The sequence below is a fragment of the Ranitomeya imitator genome, chromosome 3 (genome assembly GCF_032444005.1).
Source record: "Ranitomeya imitator isolate aRanImi1 chromosome 3, aRanImi1.pri, whole genome shotgun sequence".
NCBI lineage: Eukaryota > Metazoa > Chordata > Amphibia > Anura > Dendrobatidae > Ranitomeya > Ranitomeya imitator.
Window position 1 is genome coordinate 768,891,138 of NC_091284.1, and position 23,482 is coordinate 768,914,619.

At 42.9% G+C, this 23,482-nt stretch overlaps 1 protein-coding gene across 3 annotated transcripts in view; it reads left to right on the plus strand.

Moving 5' to 3' along the window:
* Positions 1 to 23,482, plus strand: part of ATP8A2 (ATPase phospholipid transporting 8A2) — a 1,056,467-nt gene that overhangs the window by 466,673 nt on the left and 566,312 nt on the right. The gene's annotated exons all lie outside the window — the stretch shown is intronic.

Here is a 23,482-nt window from a genome sequence, read left to right on the forward strand (position 1 = left end):
TGGTGCCAACATGTATCAGAAGAAATGGGTGGACGTCCTTGGAGCTGAAGAGCTTTGGTATCCTATCGGTCACATCCTTGATCATCGCACCTGGAAGGCAGCATACTTCTCTTGCAGTTATGTCCGGTCTGCAGATGGCTGCTTCTGTGCCTCTCAGTAGTGAGTCTCCCACCACCACCACTCTTCGTTGCTTCTTGGCTGTACTTTTTGCTGTCACTTGTTGCTGTGTGCCCTTTTCTTTTTTGCTTGCTGGTATTGCTTCATCCTTAGGTGTGCCATCTGGTGTATTGCTTCATCCTTAGGTGTGCCATCAGGTGTAGGCTCTGTTCTCATAGCAGAGCTGTGTGTGATTATGAGAGCAAAGTGTAATAAACTAAACCAGTCTTACACTGGTTTAGTGTTGTGAATTCTGTTATCAAACTCCCTCCTGTGGTCATGAATGGTACTTCGGCGAGTTCTGTCCATGGACTCCCTCTGGTGGCTGTGAGTGGTGCTGCTGCTTCTGAGGTTCCTTCCACAGGTGACGGAGTTTATTCGTTGGCTGGCTGCTCTATTTAACTCCACTCAGATCGTTACTCCATGCCAGCTGTCAATGTTCTTGTACTGGTTCAGTTCGCTCTTGGATCTTTCTGGTGACCTGTCTACTCCAGCAGAAGCTAAGTCCCTGCTAGTTATTATTTGTTCATTGTTTTCTGGTCCAGCTTGCTATCATGATTTTGTTTTGCTAGCTGGAAGCTCTGGAATGCAGAGTGGCACCTCCGCACCGTGAGTCGGTGCGGAGGTCTTTTTGCACACTCTGCGTGGTCTTTTTGTAGTTTTTTGTGCTGACCGCAAAGATACCTTTCCTATCCTCAGTCTGTTTAGTAAGTCGGGCCTCTCTTTGCTGAAACCTGTTTCATTTCTGTGTTTGTGACTTTCATCTTTACTCACAGTCAATATATGTGGGGGGCTGCCTTTTCCTTTGGGGAATTTCTTTGAGGCAAGGTAGGCTTTATTTTCTATCTCTAGGGCTAGTTAGCTCTTAGGCTGTGAAGAGGCGTCTAGGCCGTGTTAGGTACGCTCCACGGCTATTTCTAGTTGTGTGATAGGATTAGGGGTTGCGGTCAGCAGAGTTCCCACTTCCCAGAGCTTGTCTTGTGTGAGTTTAACCATCAGGTCGTTCCTGGTGCTCCTAACCACCAGGTCCATAATAGTTTAGTAGTGTTGATACTACGGATAGATTTCCTTTAAGATATATGATGAGTCATGCTATACAATTACAAATCTACGAACTAGCTAAATTTATAGTAACACATATTGATTGGAGTGTTGCTGTCGGTTGATGGTACCTTGAAAGTGACGTTAGGCAGCTGGTACTTTGCCAGGATGATATAGCATTTCCATACTGTAAAATATTTTGCCTTGAGAATAATTTGTTCTGCCCTAAGCATGACCAAACATTCAGTCTCAATTCCGTCTGTTTGTAAATCTGCTGTCTGGATTGTGTTAGTATAGTTACACGACTACTATAAAGGTCACTACGTCCAACCTCTGGTAATTCTGAAATAATTGTCTGTTTTGTGGCTCTTTAAAGTCTTTCTCTGCATGATGACTAATATTAAACAGCGTTATTCAGCTCTGCCTAATTGGTTTGTGATCTGTTCCAGTAAAATAATATGATAGTTGGGTTATATTTCAGGAAATATTTATGTTTCATAGCAATTAGCTTGCTATTGTCATCTGCTGGCATTCTAGACTTATACGGACATCAAACCGAAAAAGTGAGAAGGGGAATAAATAATTGAAAATAATGCAGTAAAATTGTGGTTTTAAAATAATCTGGGATTTTTCATGCGCAGAAGACTCTCCCGAGATGATCAATTAGAAGACCTTTTTCTGATTAAAATATATTATTTCATTTTAGCGTTTTTAGGAGCCCTTTTTCCTGGAGGGTCTCCACCTGAAGATCAGATTTTCATGGTTGTGAGGTGGCATCTTTTTGTTCCAGTTTTTTTCAGAGAGTAGAGTCCTGAGTAATAGTTATTGGTGTAATTTCAAAATATACAGTCATGGCCAAAAGTGTTGGCACCTTGAAATAGTTCCAAAAAATGAAGTACTTCTCCAAGAAATTTTTTCTGTTACACATGTTTATTTCCTTTCTGTGTATTGGAACAGCACAAAAAAAGTTAAAAAAAGGCAAATTGGATATAATTTCACACAAAACCCCCCAAAATGGGCAGGACAATAATGTTGTCACCTTCAACTTAATATTTGGTTGCACATCATTAGAAATAAATAATTGCAATCAGTTGCTTCTTATAACTATCAACAAGCTTCTCGCACCTCTTAACCCCTTCACCCCAAAGCATGTTTTCACCTAAGTTACAGGGCCAATTTTTACAATTCTGACCACTGTCACTTTATGAGGTCATAACTCTGAAACGCTTCAACGGATCCTGGTGATTCTGACATTGTTTTCTCGTGACATATTGTACTTCATGATAGTGGTAAAACTTCTTTGATATGACTTGCATTTATTTGTGAAAAAAACTAAAATTTGTCAGAAATTATGAAAATTTAGCAATTTTCAAACTTTTAGTTTTTATGCCCTTAAATTAGAGTTATATCACATAATATAGTTAATAAACAACATTTCCCACATGTCTGCTTTACATGAGCACAATTTTGGAAACATAATTTTTTTTGTTAGGGAGTTATAAGGGTTAAAAGTTGACCAGCGATTTCTCATTTTTGCAACAAAATTTGCAAAACCATTTTTTTTACGGACCACCTCACACTTGAAGTGACTTTGAGGGGTCTATATGACAGAAAATGCCCAAACGTGACACCATTCTAAAAACTGCACCCCTCAAGGTACTCAAAACCACATTCAAAAAGTTTATTAACCCTTCAGGTGCTTCACAGGAATTTTTTGAATGTTTAAAAAAAATTGAACATTTAAAGGGACACTGTCACCTGAATTTGGAGGGAACAATCTTCAGCCATGGAAGCGGGGTTTTTGGGTGTTTGATTCACCCTTTCCTTACCCGCTGTCTGCATGCTGGCTGCACTATTGGATTGAAGTTCATTCTTTGTCCTCCATAGTACACGCCTGCGCAAGGCAAGATTGCCTTGTGCAGGCATGTACTACGGAGGACATAGAATGAACTTCAATCCAATATTGCAGCCAGCATGCAGACAGCGGGTAAGGAAAGGGTGAATCAAACACCCAAAAACCCCGCCTCCATGGCTGAAGATTGTTCTCTCCAAATTCAGGTGACAGTGTCCCTTTAACTTTTTTTCACAAAATTTTTACTTCAGGTCCAATTTGTTTCATTTTACCAAGGGTAACAGGAGAAATTGGACCACAAAAGTCGTTGTACAATTTGTCCTGAGTACGCCGATACCCCATATGTAGGGGTAAACCACTGTTTGGGCACATGGCAGAGCTCGGAAGGGAAGGAGCGCCATTTGACTTTTCAATGCAAGATTTGCTGGAATTGAGATACGAGCCCATGTCACGATTGGAGAGCCCCTGACGTGCCTAAACAGTGGAAACCCCCACAAGTGACACCATTTTGGAAAGTAGACCCTCTAAGGAACTAATCTGGATGTGTGGTGAGCACTTTGAACTTCCAAGTGCTTCACAGAAGTTTATAATGTAGAGCCGTAAAAAAAATTTCATATTAATTTTCACAAAAAATGAACTTTTTGCCCCTAATTTTTTTTCCCAAGGGTAACAGGATAAATTGGACCCCAAGAGTTGTTGTGCAATTTGTCCTGAGTACGCTGATACTTCATATATGGGGATAAACCACTGTTTGAGCGCATGGCAAAGCTCGGAAGGGAAGGAGCGCCATTTGACTTTTCAATGCAAAATTGGCTGGAATTGAGATCGGAACCCATGTCGCATTTGGAGAGCCCCTGACGTGCCTTAACAGTGGAAACCCCCCACAAGTGACCGCATTTTGGAAAGAAGACCCCCTAAGGAACTTATCTAGATGTGTGGTGAGCACTTTTAACCCCCAATTGTTTCACTAAAGTTTAGAATGTAGCGGTGTGAAAATTAAAAAATCATTTTTTCTTTCCACAAAATGATGTTTTAGCCCACAATTTTTTCCCCCAAGGGTAACAGGAGAAATTGGACCACAAAAGTTATTGTCCAATTTGTCCTGAGTACGCTGATACCCCATATGTGGGGGGGAACCACCGTTTGAGTGCATGGCAGAGCTCGGAAGGGAAGGAGCGCCGTTTGAAATGCAGACTTAGATGGAATGGTCTGCAGGTGTCATGTTGCATTTGCAGAGCCCCTGATGTACCTAAACAGTAGAAACCCTCCACAAGTGACCCCATATTGGAAACTAGACCCCCCAAGGAACTTATCTAGATGTGTTGTGAGAGCTTTGAACCAACAAGTGTTTCACTACAGTTTATAACGCAGAGCCGTGAAAATAAAAAATATTTTTTTTTCCACGAAAATGATATTTTAGCCCCCACGTTTTTATTTTCCCAAGGGTAACAGGACAAATTGCACCCCAAAAGTTGTTGTCCAACTTGTCCTGAGAACGCTGATACCCCATATGTTGGGGGGAACCACTGTTTTGGCGCACAGGAGAACTCGGAAGGGAAGGAGCACTGTTTGAGTTTTTCAAAGCAGAATTGGCTGGAATTGAGATCGGACGCATGTCGCGTCTGGAGAGCCCCTGATGTGCCTAAACAGTGGAAACCTGTTGTGAATTCTGTGGCAGAGCTCCCTCCTGTGGTCACAAGTGGTACTTCGGCTGGTTCTCTCTGTGAGCTTCCGTTGGTGGAGGAAAGTGATACTGCGGCTTCTGAGTTTCCTTCCTCAGGTGATGTGGTGAAGTCGTTAGGTGCTGCTCTATTTAACTCCACCTAGTGCTTTGATCCTGGCCTCCAGTCAATGTTCTAGTATTGGACCTGTTTCCTCCTGGATCGTTCCTGTGGCCTGCTGCTCTGCATAGCTAAGTTCCGCTTTGCTATTTGTTTGCTGTTTTTTTCTGTCCAGCTTGTCAATTTGTTTTTTACTGCTTGCTGGAAGCTCTGGGACGCAGAGGGTGTACCTCCGTGCCGTTAGTTCGGTACGGAGGGTCTTTTTGCCCCCTTTGCGTGGTTTTTGTAGGGTTTTGTGTTGACCGCAAAGTTACCTTTCCTATCCTAGCTCTGTTCAGAAAGTTGGGCCTCACTTTGCTAAATCTATTTCATCTCTACGTTTGTCTTTTCATCTTAACTCACAGTCATTATATGTGGGGGCTGCCTTTTCCTTTGGGGTATTTCTCTGAGGCAAGGTAGGCTTATTTTCTATCTTCAGGCTAGCTAGTTTCTCAGGCCGTGCCGAGTTGCATAGGGAGCGTTAGGCGCAATCCACGGCTGCCTTTAGTGTGGTTGGAGAGGATTAGGGATTGCGGTCAACAGAGTTCCCACGTCTCAGAGCTCGTTCTTGTTTTTTGGGTTATTGCCAGGTCACTGTATGTGCGCTGACCTCTATGTCCATTGTGGTACTGAATTACCTTTCATAACAGTACTGGAGGCCAAAAGTACTAATGATTCTCAATAGAGGGAAAAAAGAAGTTCTGAGACCATTTTTTTTTCTCTGCACTGTGTTTTGCCTTTTTTTTCCCCTAGACATTTGGGTGGTTCAGGACACAGGTGTAGCAATGGACATTAAAGGTCTGTCTTCATGTGTGGATCAGCTCACGGCAAGAGTACAAAATATTCAAGACTTTGTGGTTCAGAATTCTATGTTAGAACCGAGAATTCCTATTCCTGATTTGTTTTTTGGAGATAGAACTAAATTTCTCAGTTTCAAAAATAATTGTAAACTATTTCTGGCTTTGAAACCTCGCTCCTCTGGTGACCCAGTTCAACAAGTTAGGATCATTATTTCTTTTTTACGTGGCGACCCTCAGGACTGGGCATTTTCTCTTGCGTCAGGAGATCCTGCATTAAGTAATATCGATGCGTTTTTCCTGGCGCTCGGATTGCTGTACGATGAACCTAATTCAGTGGATCAGGCAGAGAAAAATTTGCTGGCTCTGTGTCAGGGTCAGGATGAGATAGAGGTATATTGTCAGAAATGGTCCGTACTCACTCAGTGGAATGAAGGTGCGCTCGCAGCTATTTTCAGAAAAGGTCTCTCTGAAGCCCTTAAGGATGTCATGGTGGGATTTCCTATGCCTGCTGGTCTGAATGAGTCTATGTCTTTGGCCATTCAGATCGGTCGACGCTTGCGCGAGCGTAAATCTGTGCCCCATTTGGCGGTATTACCTGAGCTTAAACCTGAGCCTATGCAGTGCGATAGGACTTTGACCAGAGTTGAACGGCAAGAACACAGACGTCTGAATGGGCTGTGTTTCTACTGTGGTGATTCCACTCATGCTATCTCTGATTGTCCTAAGCGCACTAAGCGGTTCGCTAGGTCTGCCACCATTGGTATGGTACAGTCAAAATTTCTTCTGTCTGCTACCTTGATCTGCTCTTTGTCATCGTATTCTGTCATGGCATTTGTGGACTCAGGCGCTGCTCTGAATTTGATGGACTTGGAGTATGCTAGGCGTTGTGGGTTTTTCTTGGAGCCCTTGCAGTGTCCTATTCCATTGAGAGGAATTGATGCTACGCCTTTGGCCAAGAAAAAGCCTCAGTACTGGACCCAGCTGACCATGTGCATGGCTCCTGCACATCAGGAGGTTATTCGCTTTCTGGTGTTGCATAATCTGCATGATGTGGTCGTGTTGGGGTTGCAATGGCTACAAGTCCATAATCCAGTATTAGATTGGAAATCCATGTCTGTGTCCAGCTGGGGTTGTCAGGGGGTACATGGTGATGTCCCATTTCTGACTATTTCGTCATCCACCCCTTCTGAGGTTCCAGAGTTCTTGTCTGATTACCGGGATGTATTTGATGAGCCCAAGTCCGATACTCTACCTCCGCATAGGGATTGTGATTGTGCTATCGATTTGATTCCTGGTAGTAAATTCCCAAAAGGTCGACTGTTTAATTTATCTGTGCCTGAGCACGCCGCTATGCGGAGTTATGTGAAGGAGTCTTTGGAGAAGGGGCATATTCGCCCGTCATCGTCGCCATTAGGAGCAGGGTTCTTTTTTGTAGCCAAGAAGGATGGTTCGCTGAGACCTTGTATAGATTACCGCCTTCTAAATAAGATCACGGTTAAATTTCAGTACCCCTTGCCATTGTTATCTGATTTGTTTGCTCAGATTAAGGGGGCTAGTTGGTTCACCAAGATAGATCTTCGTGGTGCGTATAATCTTGTGCGTATTAAGCGAGGCGATGAATGGAAAACTGCATTTAATACGCCCGAGGGCCATTTTGAGTATCTAGTAATGCCATTCGGACTTGCCAATGCTCCATCAGTGTTTCAGTCCTTTATGCATGACATCTTCCGAGAGTACCTGGATAAATTCCTGATTGTGTACTTAGATGACATTTTGATCTTCTCGGATGATTGGGAGTCTCATGTGAAGCAGGTCAGAACGGTGTTTCAGGTCCTGCGTGCTAATTCTTTGTTTGTGAAGGGATCAAAGTGTCTCTTTGGTGTTCAGAAGGTTTCATTTTTGGGGTTCATCTTTTCCCCTTCTACTATCGAGATGGACCCTGTTAAGGTTCAAGCCATCCATAATTGGACTCAGCCGACATCTCTGAAAAGTCTGCAAAAGTTCCTGGGCTTTGCTAATTTTTATCGTCGCTTCATCTGCAATTTTTCTAGTATTGCTAAACCATTGACCGATTTGACCAAGAAAGGTGCTGATTTGGTCAATTGGTCTTCTGCTGCGGTGGAAGCTTTTGAAGAGTTGAAGCGTCGTTTTTCTTCTGCCCCTGTGTTGTGTCAACCAGATGTTTCGCTTCCATTCCAGGTCGAGGTTGATGCTTCTGAGATTGGAGCAGGGGCTGTTTTGTCGCAGAGAAGTTCTGATTGCTCGGTGATGAAACCATGCGCCTTCTTTTCCAGGAAGTTTTCGCCTGCTGAGCGAAATTATGATGTGGGCAATCGAGAGTTGCTGGCCATGAAGTGGGCATTCGAGGAGTGGCGTCATTGGCTTGAAGGAGCTAAGCATCGCGTGGTGGTCTTGACTGATCATAAGAACTTGACTTATCTCGAGTCCGCCAAGCGGTTGAATCCTAGACAAGCTCGTTGGTCGTTGTTTTTTGCCCGTTTTGACTTTGTGATTTCATACCTTCCGGGCTCTAAAGATGTGAAGGCGGATGCTCTGTCTAGGAGTTTTGTGCCCGACTCTCCGGGTGTATCTGAGCCGGCGGGTAGCCTCAAAGAGGGAGTAATTGTGTCTGCCATCTCCCCTGATTTGCGGCGGGTGCTGCAAAAATTTCAGGCTAATAAACCTGATCGTTGCCCAGCGGAGAAACTGTTTGTCCCTGATAGGTGGACGAATAAAGTTATCTCTGAGGTTCATTGTTCGGTGTTGGCTGGTCATCCTGGGATCTTTGGTACCAGAGAGTTAGTGGTTAGATCCTTTTGGTGGCCATCTCTGTCGCGGGATGTGCGTACTTTTGTGCAGTCCTGTGGGATTTGTGCTCGGGCTAAGCCCTGCTGTTCTCGTGCCAGTGGGTTGCTTTTGCCCTTGCCGGTCCCGAAGAGGCCTTGGACACATATCTCTATGGATTTTATTTCAGATCTTCCCGTCTCTCAAAAGATGTCAGTAATTGGGGTGGTCTGTGATCGCTTCTCTAAGATGGTCCATTTGGTACCCTTGTCTAAATTGCCTTCCTCCTCTGATTTGGTGCCATTGTTTTTCCAGCATGTGGTTCGTTTACATGGCATTCCAGAGAATATCGTTTCTGACAGAGGTTCCCAGTTTGTTTCGAGGTTTTGGCGAGCCTTTTGTGGTAGGATGGGCATTGACTTGTCTTTTTCCTCGGCTTTCCATCCTCAGACTAATGGCCAGACCGAACGAACCAATCAGACCTTGGAAACATATCTGAGATGCTTTGTTTCTGCTGATCAGGATGACTGGGTGTCCTTTTTGCCTTTGGCTGAGTTCGCCCTTAATAATCGGGCCAGCTCGGCTACCTTGGTTTCACCGTTTTTCTGCAACTCTGGTTTCCATCCTCGTTTCTCTTCAGGACAGGTTGAGTCTTCGGACTGTCCTGGTGTGGATACTGTGGTGGACAGGTTGCAGCAGATTTGGACTCATGTAGTGGACAATTTGACTTTGTCCCAGGAGAAAGCTCAACGTTTCGCTAATCGCAGACGCTGTGTGGGTCCCCGACTTCGGGTTGGGGCCTTGGTTTGGTTATCTTCTCGTCATATTCCTATCAAGGTTTCCTCTCCTAAGTTTAAACCTCGTTTTATTGGTCCGTATAGGATTTCTGAGGTTCTTCATCCTGTGTCTTTTCGTCTGACCCTTCCAGATTCTTTTTCCATACATAACGTATTCCATAGGTCATTGTTGCGGAGATACGTGGCACCTATGGTTTCATCTGTTGATCCTCCTGCCCCGGTTTTGGTGGAGGGGGAGTTGGAGTATATTGTGGAGAAGATTTTGGATTCTCGTGTTTCAAGGCGGAAACTCCAGTATCTGGTTAAGTGGAAGGGTTATGCTCAGGAAGATAATTCCTGGGTCTTTGCCTCTGATGTCCATGCTCCCGATCTTGTTCGTGCCTTTCATATGGCTCATCCTGGTCGTCCTGGGAGCTCTGGTGAGGGTTCGGTGACCCCTCCTCAAGGGGGGGGGGGGTACTGTTGTGAATTCTGTGGCAGAGCTCCCTCCTGTGGTCACAAGTGGTACTTCGGCTGGTTCTCTCTGTGACCTTCCGTTGGTGGAGGAAAGTGGTACTGCGGCTTCTGAGTTTCCTTCCTCAGGTGATTTGGTGAAGTCGTTAGGTGCTGCTCTATTTAACTCCACCTAGTGCTTTGATCCTAGCCTCCAGTCAATGTTCTAGTATTGGACCTGTTTCCTCCTGGATCGTTCCTGTGGCCTGCTGCTCTGCATAGCTAAGTTCCTCTTTGCTATTTGTTTACTGTTTTTTTCTGTCCAGCTTGTCAATTTGTTTTTTACTGCTTGCTGGAAGCTCTGGGACGCAGAGGGTGTACCTCCGTGCCGTTAGTTCGGTACGGAGGGTCTTTTTGCCCCCTTTGCGTGGTTTTTGTAGGGTTTTGTGTTGACCGCAAAGTTACCTTTCCTGTCCTCGCTCTGTTCAGAAAGTTGGGCCTCACTTTGCTAAATCTATTACATCTCTACGTTTGTCTTTTCATCTTAACTCACAGTCATTATATGTGGGGGCTGCCTTTTCCTTTGGGGTATTTCTCTGAGGCAAGGTAGGCTTATTTTCTATCTTCAGGCTAGCTAGTTTCTCAGGCCGTGCCGAATTGTATAGGGAGCGTTAGGCGCAATCCACGGCTGCCTTTAGTGTGGTTGGAGAGGATTAGGGATTGCGGTCAACAGAGTTCCCACGTCTCAGAGCTCGTTCTTGTTTTTTGGGTTATTGCCAGGTCACTGTATGTGCGCTGACCTCTATGTCCATTGTGGTACTGAATTGCCTTTCATAACAGAAACCCCCCAATTCTAACTGAAACCCTAATCCAAACACACCCTAGCGCCAACCCCAACCCCAACCCTAGCCCTAACCCTAGTCCTAACCCTAGCCCTAACCCTAATGGGAAAATGGAAATAAATATATTTTTTTACATTTTATTATTTTTCCCTAACTAAGGGGGTGATGAAGGGGGGTTTGATCTACTTTTATAGCGTTTTTTTGGCGGATTTTTAGGGTTGGCAGCTGTCACACACTAAAAGACGCTTTTTATTGCAAAAAATAGTTTTTGCATCGCCACATTTTGAGAGCTATAATTTATCCATATTTTGGCCCACAGAGTCATGTGAGATCTTGTTTTTTGCGTGACGAGTTGTCGTTTTTATTGGTACCATTTTCAGGCAGATTACATTTTTTGATCGCTTTTTATTCCGATTTTTGTGAGGCGGAATGAACAAAAACCAGCAATTCCTGAAATTCTTTTAGGGGAGGCGTTTATACCGTTCCACGTGTGGCAAAATTGATAAAGCAGCTTTATTCTTCAGGTCAGTACGATTACAGCGATACCTCATTTATGTAAATTTTTTTATGTTTTGGCGCTTTTACACAATAAAAACAATTTTATATAAAAAAATAATTGTTTTTGCATCGCTTTATTCTGAGAGCTATAACTTTTTTATTTTTCTGCTGATGATGCTGTATGGTGGCTTTTTTTTTGCGGGACAAGATGACGTTTTCAGCTGTACCATGGTTATTTATATCTGTTGTTTTGATCGCGTGTTATTCCACTTTTTGTTCGCCTGTATGATAATAAAGCAATGTTTTTTGCCTTGTTTTTTTTTTTTTGCGGTGTTCATTGAAGGGGTTAACTAGTGGGATAGTTTTATAGAGCGGGTCGTCACGGACACGGCGATACCAAATATGTGTACTTTTATTTTTTTTTATTTACATAACTAAATGGATTTACTGGGAAATGTTTTTTTTTCTTTATTTGGGGATTTTTTTAATTTTTTTTTATACATTCTATTTTTTTTTTTTACTTTCTACCATTGTCCCAGGGTGGGACATCACTGTATTAGATCAGATCGTTGATCTGACACTGTGCATAGCACACTGTCAGACTGTTTTTTTTTTCTCTCTCTCTCTCTCTCTCTCTCTCTCTCTCTCTCTCTCTCTCTCTCTCTTTTCTCTCTATCTCTCTCTCTCTCAACTGAAAAGCTGGTGTTACACAGTGCAAATCGCTACAGCGCACAAGCGACAACATGGCGATAGGCGTCCACGCCCCTAAGACCTATGTCATCACTCTGCCCACGCCCCTTCATTGGCTGAAAAAAATGGCACCAAGCGCGTCATACGAAACGCGACTTTGGCGCGAAAGTCGCGTACCGCATGGCCGACCCCACACAGGGATCGGGTCGGGTTTCATGAAACCCGACTTTGCCAAAAGTCGGCGACTTTTGAAAATGAACGATCCGTTTCGCTCAACCCTACCCATGACTTAGGACGGACGCAAACCCAGCTTTCTGACACTGGTCACTACATTGCAACCCAAAATCCTTTGGTAATCTTCAGATTTCATGATGCCTTGCACACGTTCAAGGCACTCAGAGCCAGAGGCAGCAAAACAACCCCACAGCGAACATCAAGATCTTTGGAGATCGACTTGTAACCTTGATATTTGTTGATTTTGTTCAACAATTTGGGTTCTGAAGTCCTCAGACAGTTCTCTTCTCCTCTTTCTGTTCTCCCTGCTTAGTGTGGCACACACAGATACACAATACAAGGATTGAGTCAACTTCTGGTTTCAGGTGTGATTTTCATATTGCCCACACCTGTTACTTGCCACAGATGAGTTTGAATGAGCATCACATGCTTGAAGCAAAGTTGTTTACCCGCAATTTTGGAAAGGTGCCAGAAATCTTGTCCAGATTATTTTTGTAGTTTTGTATGAAATTATGTCCAATTTGCCTAATTTTCTCCGTTTTTTTGTATTGTTCCAATATGCACAAAGGAAATAAATGTGTGTAATAAAATGTGTAATTGCATTAATTTTCGGGGAGAAATACTTAATTTTCTCTAACAATTTCCAGGGTGGTGACACTTTTGGCCATGACTGTATGCATGGTTGCCATACAATGGCAAAAATACTTTAATACAAAATGTACACAATATTGTCCAAGTAACACTGCCATAGGTTTCCAGTACATTATGGCCATTGAATGTCCTAAACAAACCGCCATGAAGTGTCCAAAAAATACCATCATTCAGTGCCTTATTAATTTAAAGGTAAAAAGTAAAAGGCAAGGTCCAGACTCCATATTACCCCTGGTTCTACTCATTAAAAATCAATTCAGCATCAGGAATGGGTGGGGAGAGGTCTTTTGGCTCCAATATGGATGTCATGTCTTTCATAAAAACTGGTGATATTTTGGCCATGTGAAACTAACCCTGCTATTGACTGCTCACCTGACAGATATACCAGATAGAAAAGTTTGACCGATTCTTCACACAAATGTTAATTTTCCAGATGTTTGAGTTAATGTAAAGAATTGCTCAGTGCTACCATCATCCTGTTAAAAAGTATAGGGGAGATTTTTCAAAATTTATCTAAAAAAATAATTGAGTAGTCAAGCTGCTGCATAGAATCTGATTCTATGCTAAGGTTTGCTTGCCCTTCTGTAGTTTTGGTACATATTGTCATTTTCACATTTATACAGAACAGAAAAAAAAATCATAATACAAGTGTGAACAGACCCTAATCAATGCTAAAAAAAACCAAATAGTTATCAAACCTGTTATAAGAAATGGCCACTAATATTGAGATTTCCCTGATATCCTAGCTTGTGGACCTTTCAGTTCAGAGCTCAGTTTTCCCCGTGAAACAGCTCTTTCTTTTTTCTATGACTGGGTACACTGTGGGGTCTATTTTCTTCTCTTGCTAGATGCATAATACTTGAAAATATATTTTCGTTGTGGTCAGACGAAAATGAAGTTAAAGGAAAAAAAAAAGAACAAAACACAGAACAAACAATGGTAAAAGTCCTAACCGTGCAACACACAGTGAATTTTTCCAAAAATCTCTGCCTCCCTGATGACGCGCAGTAAGCCAGGTGTACGCTCCCTAGCTTCAGAGTGGGAGGGCAGTGTTGATGCAGGACTTACAGCTGTTATCTCTGGCTATGCAATTCTCCCAGCTCGCTGTGTCCTACATCACCGCAGCTTCTCAAGCACTAGGTGCAAGTAAAGCCTGGTTGGGTAAACCCGACTTACTGCATATTGTCGGGGAGTCAGAGATTTGCAAGAGTCAGCGGTGATGCCACTCTTTAAAATCGTGTTATTCATGACCACGGGGGTTCAACTCCTGTGATGACTAAAGACACAAAAGAGAATAGTAAAACCAAAAACACTCAGTTTGAAAAAATGTTGCAGTAATCCGCAAGTGCTAGTAAAAGATGTAAAAAACAGGGTATTTGGTTGATACGTTTTTTGCAAAAAATGTATACTAAGCTGCTCTACCAATCTTCACGGTATACCCTTATCAGAGCAGTCCTAACTAATGTATGCAATCCCTATCTGATGTATTTAAAAACCTGATCATCTGTATATAACTTGTGTGAACAGGGTTCAGAGAGGAAAAATCCACGTGTGCATACAGGGTAGAACAGCTTTTGTGCAGATAGCCCAAGAGGAGTGGTGGAACTCCCCAGTCTTGTAGACACAAGAGAACAATTATGGAAACAGGAACACATGGGCTACTTGCACAGTGAACAAGTCTGTATGATCATGTTCACACACCACCAAGAAACCTGAAGACACAAAAGAGAATAGTAAAACCAAAAACACTCAGTTTGAAAAAATGTTGCAGTAATCCGCAAGTGCTAGTAAAAGATGTAAAAAACAGGGTATTTGGTTGATACGTTTTTTGCAAAAAATGTATACTAAGCTGCTCTACCAATCTTCACGGTATACCCTTATCAGAGCAGTCCTAACTAATGTATGCAATCCCTATCTGATGTATTTAAAAACCTGATCATCTGTATATAACCTGAGTGAACAGGGTTCAGAGAGGAAAAATCCATGTGTGCATACAGGGTAGAACAGCTTTTGTGCAGATAGCCCAAGAGGAGTGGTGGAACTCCCCAGTCTTGTAGACACAAGAGAACAATTATGGAAACAGGAACACATGGGCTACTTGCACAGTGAACAAGTCTGTATGATCATGTTCACACACCACCAAGAAACCTGAAGACACAAAAGAGAATAGTAAAACCAAAAACACTCAGTTTGAAAAAATGTTGCAGTAATCCGCAAGTGCTAGTAAAAGATGTAAAAAACAGGGTATTTGGTTGATACGTTTTTTTGCAAAAAATGTATACTAAGCTGCTCTACCAATCTTCACGGTATACCCTTATCAGAGCAGTCCTAACTAATGTATGCAATCCCTATCTGATGTATTTAAAAACCTGATCATCTGTATATAACCTGTGTGAACAGGGTTCAGAGAGGAAAAATCCATGTGTGCATACAGGGTAGAACAGCTTTTGTGCAGATAGCCCAAGAGGAGTGGTGGAACTCCCCAGTCTTGTAGACACAAGAGAACAATTATGGAAACAGGAACACATGGGCTACTTGCACAGTGAACAAGTCTGTATGATCATGTTCACACACCACCAAGAAACCTGAAGACACAAAAGAGAATAGTAAAACCAAAAACACTCAGTTTGAAAAAATGTTGCAGTAATCCGCAAGTGCTAGTAAAAGATGTAAAAAACAGGGTATTTGGTTGATACGTTTTTTGCAAAAAATGTATACTAAGTTGCTCTACCAATCTTCACGGTATACCCTTATCAGAGCAGTCCTAACTAATGTATGCAATCCCTATCTGATGTATTTAAAAACCTGATCATCTGTATATAACCTGTGTGAACAGGGTTCAGAGAGGAAAAATCCATGTGTGCATACAGGGTAGAACAGCTTTTGTGCAGATAGCCCAAGAGGAGTGGTGGAACTCCCCAGTCTTGTAGACACAAGAGAACAATTATGGAAACAGGAACACATGGGCTACTTGCACAGTGAACAAGTCTGTATGATCATGTTCACACACCACCAAGAAACCTGAAGACACAAAAGAGAATAGTAAAACCAAAAACACTCAGTTTGAAAAAATGTTGCAGTAATCCGCAAGTGCTAGTAAAAGATGTAAAAAACAGGGTATTTGGTTGATACGTTTTTTGCAAAAAATGTATACTAAGCTGCTCTACCAATCTTCACGGTATACCCTTATCAGAGCAGTCCTAACTAATGTATGCAATCCCTATCTGATGTATTTAAAAACCTGATCATCTGTATATAACCTGTGTGAACAGGGTTCAGAGAGGAAAAATCCATGTGTGCATACAGGGTAGAACAGCTTTTGTGCAGATAGCCCAAGAGGAGTGGTGGAACTCCCCAGTCTTGTAGACACAAGAGAACAATTATGGAAACAGGAACACATGGGCTACTTGCACAGTGAACAAGTCTGTATGATCATGTTCACACACCACCAAGAAACCTGAAGACACAAAAGAGAATAGTAAAACCAAAAACACTCAGTTTGAAAAAATGTTGCAGTAATCCGCAAGTGCTAGTAAAAGATGTAAAAAAACAGGGTATTTGGTTGATACGTTATTTGCAAAAAATGTATACTAAGCTGCTCTACCAATCTTCACGGTATACCCTTATCAGAGCAGTCCTAACTAATGTATGCAATCCCTATCTGATGTATTTAAAAACCTGATCATCTGTATATAACCTGTGTGAACAGGGTTCAGAGAGGAAAAATCCATGTGTGCATACAGGGTAGAACAGCTTTTGTGCAGATAGCCCAAGAGGAGTGGTGGAACTCCCCAGTCTTGTAGACACAAGAGAACAATTATGGAAACAGGAACACATGGGCAACGTGAAGATTGGTAGAGCAGCTTAGTATACATTTTTTGCAAAAAACGTATCAACCAAATACCCTGTTTTTTACATCTTTTACTAGCACTTGCGGATTACTGCAACATTTTTTCAAACTGAGTGTTTTTGGTTTTACTATTCTCTTTTGTGTCTTCAGGTTTCTTGGTGGTGTGTGAACATGATCATACAGACTTGTTCACTGTGCAAGTAGCCCATGTGTTCCTGTTTCCTGTGATGACTAGTCTGCAAAAAATAATGTGCTCACAATTAGTCACCTACTAATTAGCATATCGGCACTGCATATTGTTTTATTGCATATCTAATAATCAGTAAGGCAATAAAGTGCTTTTTAGGAAGGGTATAATGATAGCAATAATTACATAGTGACAGTTTGGGGGGGGGGGGGGTCTGGGGAACCTTTAGGGTTCGCTCACACGAGTGTATAACTTGTACGAGTGCTGTGTGATGTTTTATCGGATAGCACTTGGCCCAATGTTATACTATGGGGCAGTCCAGATCTGTGATTTTCAGATTGCACTCACGCATTGAAGTCTATGGGTGCAAGTGAAACATTGGACTTCACGCGGATGTCATTCAGTGCAGTCTGATGTACACGTACAGAAACAATGGAGAAGATGGAGAAACTAACTTCTCCATCTTCTCCACACCAGTGATACGATTCTCGATTGGAGACAACGCTTTAAGTTGTCAAAACTTGGATACATTCATGATGTAGCTATAAATCAGAAAATGGCATCCAAATTATTTGTAACGGCCTTCAGCTTGATCTCAAGCCATTGCGACTTGATGGACAAACAATCTGTAGAATGATCCATCAAGGTCAAACCTAGATAGGTCCACCAGGGTCTTCTCCGCCATTATCTTGATTTGTATCAAGTCATCGGGTTGCTGGTCTTCCTCTTCGCCTTGTTCTTTCCATTGTTCTCCAGTAATTATTATTATTTTTAATGTTTTTTTTTTAAATAACTATTTTTTGGTTAATCATACATTTCTATAAAATAATATATAATAATTTGCAGGCAAGTCTAGGGTGAGCACTGCCTTGTTTCATTGTGAAGGACTTGGAGCTCTAGGTGCAGCTTTAAATGTAGTGGTTCCTGAAATTGACTGCACAGCTGGGACCACACATGATCTTTCCTTCAGGATATTTCAGTACTTTGCCTGTCAACAAATTATACTCTTTTACGTGGATTTACAACAGCGCTCTACGGTGGCATAACAGAGGCCGCCTGGCAAAATTCAACTGTTTACATAGAGCATGGAAACGAACAAAGTTTCCCCATACACCTAAAACACCAAGAGCAAAATTAGCGCTGAACAAGTTCAAATGATCAAAAGAATGTGAAACTTTATCATACGATCCACTGGAGTTGTGGATTTTACAGACTGAAATGTTGAAAGAATGATTATGGTCTAGACTTGTTATAACAGGAAAGCAGAAAATCGCTCAAGTCAAACATTACAAACAGAAGCGTAACTCTCCCGTCCTACAGCGCAACCGTATTTTCATCTTTAATGATGCTTGTAGCATTAGAGGGTGTTCCTACCAACTATATTTACCACTTTTCCACTTGAAGGAATGTATGGATTAATTAAATTAACCTTAATAGCACTCCTGATTGACTAATACTCTCTTTTTTTCCCCACAAAAAAAACTAGACTAGGTGCTTTTTTTGGTATTGAGTTAAACTTAAGACTAGAAAAAATGTCCCCCTGATCCCTGTCCCTTCCTACGAGGTATTCATTACATTGGAGCTATGTAAATAGTATAGTCAGCATGCATACTCACCTGCTTTATGAACGTGGAGGACTCTATGCCAGGTGGGGCATGGGTTGGACACCCAAGGTTTTAGACATCATGTAGATCTCATAGATAGGACCCACATCTATCATACATTTATGGCATATTTTAGGTGATTGGGAATACTCAGACTTTATATTGTAGGAGTTGCACTCACTTGGGTGCATCAGGAAGAAGACAGGAAGCTTGTTCCATTAAAAGTTCATGCTGGTTTATTGCAACCCAGATGCAAAACAGAAAACAAACGGCCTTTAGATCACATCAACAGCCTCCATTATGTAGGCCGTTAACCACACCCCAGAGGTAGGTATGTGGATAGCTAGACCCACCCATATCTCACAGCTATCCATAACCTGGTCCCAGGTGCAACAAATGAACCTCTTAGTGCTTTCATGCACTAGAGAAAATACTCCAGGTTAAATCACAGAGACAAGCCATCTCTGCGACACATACCTCCCATCGACTACGCGACCATTAGCCACGCTACAATAATTTGAGCATTTTTCTTACCTACAGAGGGGGAAATAAGTATTTGATCCCTTGCTGATTTTGTAAGTTTGCCCACTGACAAAGACATGAACAGTCTATAATTTTAAGGGCAGGTTAAAATCACATTGTATTAATTATAAACATGTACAGTATTTACATTTTGCAGTGAGAAATAAGTATTTGATCCCCTACCAACCATTTAGAGTTCTGGCTCCTACAGACCTGTTAGACGCTCCTAATCAAACTTCTCCAGATCTCTCATATTTGAAGGTGCCTCCTCCCAACAGCAATTGTAAGATCTCTCCACAGATGTTCAATAGGATTTAAATTCGGACTCATTGCTGGCCACTTTTGAACTCTCCAGTGCTTTGTTTCCATCCATTTCTGGGTGCTACTTCAAGTATGTTTAAGGTCATTGTCCTTATGGAAGACCCATGAAATAGGATGCAAACCCAGATTTCTGACACTGAAGACTACATTTTGACCTAAAATCCATTGGTAATCTTCAGATTTCATGATGCCTTGCACACAAACAAGGCACCCAGTGCCAGAGACAGTAAAACAACCCCAAACATCTTTGAAGCTCCATCATATTTGACTGTAGGTACTGTGTTCTTTTCCTTGTAGACCTCATTCTGTTTTCGGTAAACACTAGAATGATATGCTTTACCGAAAACTCCATCTTGGTATCATCTGTTCATAACATTATTTCCCAGAAGAATTTTGTCTTACTCACGTACATTTTAGCAAACTGCAGTCTAGCTGTTTTATGTCTTTATGTCAGCAGTGAGGTCTTCTTGGGTCTCCTGGCATAGTGTTTAATTTCATTCAAATGTCGACGGATAATTTGCTCCGACACTGATGCACCTTGAGCCCACAGGACATCTTGAATTTCTTTGTAACTTGATTGGGGCTGCTTATCCACCATCCGGATTATCCTGCGTTGCAATATTTCAATAAATTATCCTTCCTGTCTACTTCCAGGGAGATTACCTCCAGTGCGAAGGGTTGTAAACTTATTGATTCATGTTGCGCACCGTAGACAATGGAACATCAAGATCTTCGACGATGTTCAGATTCCCTCTTATTCGGCAAGCTATAGCGCTTGCCAAATAAGGTGCAGAGGGAACCCGGCTTCCTGGATCGCACCAGCTGATCAGTGCCACAGCTGCATGTGTCGCGGCTGTGTGATAGTCACAGCACATGCATGTGCAGTGCCCCAGGGTCCTGGTCATTGCAGTAATGTCGCTCTTCCACCAGGGGGAGTGATGTTACATCTGAAGACAATAAAGGAGATCACCCTACCAGGTATCACAAACCACACAACACACTTCACACTCCAGGCCGCCAGGGGGAGCCATGCTTCTACCTATTAGGGCACTCCTCACAATTAGGTAAAACTGGTAGTCTGGATAGGAAAGGGGGAGAGAAGCTGGCTGGAGAGGGAGAGAGCCAGATGCAGACTGAGGTCTGCAGAGGACGAGGGTCCACGGAGCTGCGCCTGCCCCACATGCGGCAGCATCCTAAGAAAGAGACATCAGAAGGGAATTGTCTTGTAGTGAGTGAGAAACAATGTAATAGCAAAAGGAGAGGAAACCAGAAGGAGTTCTGCTCTGTAAAAGGCTGCCTCCTTTCTGAGGCGCAGAAGCCGGTAGCCAGAACACCGAGGAAGTAAGGTTCTCTACGCTTTACTTCAGAGACTGGCAGGACAGTTAATTTCACGTTGGCTGCCCGACCTTATACCCAGGAGGCACAGTGGCAACTTGTGGGGGCTGGGGCATGATCAGGTCCCTGTAAAAAGCCTCAGGCCATCAGTCATACGGGTTTGTCCTATCCTATCCATCGGGGACAGAGAGAAAGAGACTTAACATCTATAATAGTTGTGACGACCTCACCGAGAAGCTCAGCAGGGAGGTACTACAACACTCAGGCGCTAGAGGAAGGCTACTGATTTCCACCTGGAAAAGGAGACTCTGGATTTGTCTTCAGACCGGCCGGACTCTACCTACCCTGTGATCTGGTGCTCTGGACTGTGGATGCTGAAGCCCTCAGTAAAAAGGTAAAGAGACTGCACCCTTGTGTCCTCGTTCTTCACTGCTCCTCACACCATCCACCATCTACACTCTGGGAAGCCCTGGGGACATACTTCACCTGTGGAAAGGTATACCATCTAGCTGCCATTCCATCACCCCAGCGGACCCCTAAGCAGCGTCGGTCACCCTAACCGAATACCACAGGTGGCGTCACGAATATTATCCCTTTAAAGACCTTTCCCCCCATTTTCAACGGACGCCCTTAGGGCCATGGATCAGGTCAGCCACAGTGACATCCCCCTTGAGAACAAAAGGGCCCAACTCCAAGTACCCCTAGCCCTTGGGGGCGCTCCACATGGAAAGCCAGTTTGTTGGGCTCTCCATGCATGTGTCGTGACTGAAGAGGCAATTTGCATATTAAATTTCTCAGAGGAGCATTGCATGGCGAATAAGCCTCCTTACTTTGACAAGCCAGAGCTGGCATGTCACTCTCCACAAGTAGAAACCTTACCCCTTAGACCTCAGTCCAGAGCCTCCCATCTAGCCAAATCCGTTCTCATGCTTCGCACTGACGAGGGCCAACAGCCCGAAACAGCGTGTTTGCGAATTGAGATACTGATTTGGCTTTTAGCCTAAGTCATATTGCAAGACTCGTTAAAGGGTTGATTGTGACTTGTAGGATCGCTACTTCCAACAGGTGGTGCTATAGAGTTCAAGTCCTCTTTTTTTTTATCTGAAGAGGCAATTTGCATATGTAATTGTAGTAATTTTCTGGGATAAATGGTTCATTTTCTGGAACAGTTTCCAGGGTGCCAACACTTTCAACCATGACTATACTGTGTATTTCTTCTGTAAATATTCTTTTTTTTCATTTTTTGCTGAGAGGGTGGGCTCTTCTTGGCATGATGTCTTTTGTGGTTTAAGCCATGTAGAAGATTCTTCTGGTCCTCCCTCTTCCCCTCTCACAGCATGAATCTTACACACAGGTAGAAGCAGAGACTGTAAAATCATCCTTATCCTCCTAGCAACAGTTTCACATAGTAATGGCATGTCCACATAACCGTATTTTCAGTCCGTGTTCGGTCTGTAAAAAAACAGACTGCACTCGGACCAATGTTAATCAATAGAACAGTGTAGATTCACTTTTTTCTAACTGACCAAATCTGAGTATGAAAAAAATCACAACCTACACTGGTTTCTTCCGTAAATCGTATGAGACTCACATGTTCAAGTCTGTGTGTGCGCCAAAAAACCCAAGCGGAATCCATATGTACAGCATCAGATTTTTACGGATACATTGTAATTCTTTAGCATAGGAAACTTTAAATGATCTTGTAAATGATTGATAGTAATTATGTAAAATAGCGAATTGCACACCAATGACAAGTAAGAAAAAAATCGTCCCAAATTTTTTTTGATGAAACGCTGATGATTTTTTATATGGTTCGTGTCATGTATGTTTCAGTGTTTCAAAGAGTGTCTATAGGTACAAAAGAAAAATCAAAATCCCTCCTTAAAGCTCATTCAGATGTCCATTTTTCACGTACACATGCTATCCGTAGTTTACGTGGATAGCTTTGGTTCCTGTAATAACCTATGGGGCCATTCATACGTCTGTGAGTTTGAAAATCTTGGCGAAGTGTCTGATTTTGATCCATTGTCCAGTCAAAATTGGCAATGCAAGTTTATGGGTCCATGAAAAAAATCATACTTTCACTCGGTCCGAGTGCGGTCTGATTTTCATCGACTGTCAGAAAGGAGAATGTTGAGGGTTTTTTTTCTCCACGTATGCGAAAAGCTGATGACACTTTGTTCATAGTTTGAGCAGATTGATGTCCAGGTCTGACCAACATAATCTGTCCGTTTTTTCTCATATGGGAGAACATTGGACTTCTAAGTGAGACCTTAGGCAGTTGTTGATGTGTTTTACATGCAGTGCAATCAGATGTACTGCATATTCTTAAGGTACCATTACACTAAACGATTTACCAACGATCACGACCAGCGATACGACCTGGCCGTGATCGTTGGTAAATCATTGTGTGGTCGCTGGGGAGCTGTCACACAGACAGCTCTCTCCAGCGACCAACGATCAGGGGAACAACTTCGGCATCGTTGAAACTGTCTTCAACAATGCCGAAGTCCCCAGGTAACCAGGGTAAACATCGGGTTACTAAGTGCAGGGCCACGCTTAGTAACCCGATATTTACCCTAGTTACCATTGTAAAAGTAAAAAAAAAAAAACACTACATACATTCCGATGTCTGTCACGTCCCCCGGCGTCAGCTTCCCTGCACTGTGTAAGCGCCGGCCGTAAAGCAGAGCGGTGACGTCACCGATGTGCTCTGCTTTACAGCGGCGGCGGCGCTGACAGTCAGTGCAGGGAAGCTGACGCCTGGGGACGTGACAGACATCGGAATGTAAGTACGTAGTGTTTTTTTTTTTGTTTTACTTTTACAATGGTAACCAGGGTAAATATCGGGTTACTAAGCGCAGCCCTGCACTTAGTAACCCGATGTTTACCCTGGTTACAGGGGAACACATCGCTGGATCGGCGTCACACACGCCGATCTAGCGATGACAGCGGGGTGATCAGCGACCAAAAAAAAGGTCCTGATCATTCCCCAGCGACCAACGATCTCCCAGCAGGGGCCTGATCGTTGGTCGCTGTCACACATAAAGATATCGTTAGCGGGAT